Source organism: Cervus elaphus, chromosome 21 (assembly GCF_910594005.1).
Source record: "Cervus elaphus chromosome 21, mCerEla1.1, whole genome shotgun sequence".
In the NCBI taxonomy this organism is placed as follows: Eukaryota; Metazoa; Chordata; class Mammalia; order Artiodactyla; family Cervidae; genus Cervus; species Cervus elaphus.
This window is the reverse complement of record NC_057835.1, coordinates 27531476-27534311: the sequence shown is the minus strand read 5'-3', so window position 1 is coordinate 27534311 and position 2836 is coordinate 27531476.

The window sequence follows — 2836 nt, the reverse complement described above, 5'->3', positions numbered from 1 at the left end:
GTGTAGGGAACACCAGTTTGATCCCTGGTCTGGGAAGATCCCACATTCCTGAGCAGCTAAGTCCAGAAGCCACAACTACCAAAGCCCGTGCACCTGGAGACTGTGATCTGCAACCAGAGGAGCCACCGCGAGGTGAAGCCCAAGCCCCACAACCAGGAGGAGCCCCCACTCACCTCAACTAGAGAAAGCCAGCCTGCAGCAGTGGAGACCCCGCACAGTCCATAAATAAATGCATAAATCTTATAAAAATAGAAACCAGCTTAGTAGGTAAGACTTTCTTTTTCAAAGCTGGAGAGCTATTGCTACCTATTCCCCTGAAAATAAATTATGCAGGCTGACCTTATTCTCCTATGTGCTCAATTTTTCTTAAGTTTCACAATTTCATTAATAATACATTTAGATATGGAGTTGATGAAAACCTCAATAACCCTCCCTAACTCAATTTCTTCCATGTTCATAGATCTGTCATTTTCCCTTTTTCTCTTTCTAAAAGAATGCTAGCTCTTCAAACCTTGAAAGTTCAGGTCCTAGTGATTCTCATTAAAATAGGATACACATGAAGAGTGTATCATTCACTCGGCAATTAGTGTTGGAGAAAAAAGAATGCACAAGTATAATTTGCCATTTATGAACATAAGACTAGTTATTATCGAAGACAAACAGACTTTAATGCTTACTTATTCAATAAACAAATAGCATAATTGGGAGCAGAATGCCAGTGGCTCAGAAATGACTAAAAGAATTCTTCATAATGGGCTGGAGCTATAATTTTTATTTTTATTGACATTATTCAGTGGCAATATTTGTGTTGCATATTTCTATGAGCACACACACTAACTTTGAATTCTCTAATTCCCAAATTTCTCAAGGTAAGAATTTGCTGCATAAATCTAGGCTGAACCCCCTGAAAGAATTCAAGGTACCCTTTCTGTCAGTTATTTGAAGCAATGGATGATTTCATGTGATGAGAAGATCAGTCTGACCATGTTACCCTCCTGAATGGGAGACTGCTCTCTTCAGAGGGATGCAAATGTTTCTAGCCTCAAAGAACTATTGTGAGGATGAGATCAGGCACGTGGAACCATCGGCATAGCACTGGGCACACAGCAGAATTGAATACGGAGTGAACTTTGAACTGAATGCCTGTGAAAGGACGAGACCCGCCCCTCATCAAGGGCCAAGATCAGCAGGACCCCAAAACCCAGCTGCATGGCACCCCAAGACCCAGCTGGGTGGGGTCCTCAGTAAAGTCACAAAATCACCTAAAAATGAAAAGTTACCATGGCTGAATTTTCACAATGTGCGACATAAGAGCATTTTTGGAGACTTCCCTGGCGGTCCAGTGGCGAAGACCCCATGGACCCATGGGGGGGAATCCATGACCCCCTGTGGGTCCTACACCTATGCAGGGGCCCATGTTTGATCCCTGGTCGGGGAACTAGTTTCCACACGCTACAACTAATAGCTCATATGCCTCAACTAAGATCTGACTCAGCAAAATAAATAAATAATTTTTTTAATAAAAGATCAATTTCAAGTTTTATTTAATCAGTTGAGAATATATGTCAATAACTACTTACAATTTGTTTAAAATTTTCCTTAAAGAAAATACATATATGATGTATGAATATGAATGAAAACAAGTGAACAAAAGAAGCAATTACATCTCCAATAGTGGGAAAAATATCAAATACATATATATGGATAAATTTAATAGAAACCTTGAATGATATTTATGAAAAAACCAACAAAACCTTACTAAGAAGAATGAAAGAGAAAATCTGAATGAATGAAAGAGACATTACTTTCCGGAGTGTGAAAAATTAATTCTGTAACAATGTTACTCTGAATCTACTTTTAGTCAATATATTTGATACAAATTACAGGAAGTTCTAAAATTTTGGTTGGAATATAAAAATGATTATGAGGTGAGTCTGGAAAAAAAAAAAGACCACACGATTTTTTAAAAAAGAAGGAAATAGGAGATCATTTTACTCTCATTCATATAAAAGCATATTATAAAATATAAACTAATAATGCAGTAGGACAAATCTATGAATTTAAAGAGATACAGAGGCAAACATAAACGGAATTTAGGAGATAATAAACCAGCTTTTCAAATTAACGGAGTGAAGATTCAATAATTGATGTTGGAACACTGGGAAGTTATTGGAGATTCATAGTCCAATATAAACTAAATTTTAAAAATCTTTATATATACAAAATGCTTAAATAAAAAATAAATACATAATACTAAAGATTATATAAACATGTAAAGATAAATAAATGCAAAGATATAAATTTTAAAATTCTTCTTTTGCGTGGAAGAACTTCTATTATCAAGGAAAAGAGAGATAAAGATAAATAAAGCTATTTTTGAATGATTGATAGATATAGTTACAGATAAAACAAAGACAGTGTTATAGGTCCATTTTTGTCAAATTTTCAAAGAACAGATAATCTATTTTTTAACCAAAATATTTTCTAGAGAAAAGCGGGGGAACAACAGCCAAGTTAATAATGAGATTAATACAAACTTGGTACCCAGACCAGCAAATAAAGCATAAGAATAGATTTGTATAAACCAGTTGGAAAAGACTGATGCTGGAAAAAATTGAAGGTAGAAGGAAGGGATGACCAAGGATGAGACGTTTGGATGGCATCACTGACTCAATGGACACAAGTTTGAGCAAGCTCCCAGAGATGGTGAAGGACAGGGAAGTGCTGCAGTCCATGCGGTCGCAAAGGATCTGACACAACGGAGTGACTAAACAACAACAAATGTCATTTACAAATATGGATGCAGGATCCTAAATTGGACACTAATGACTCAGTT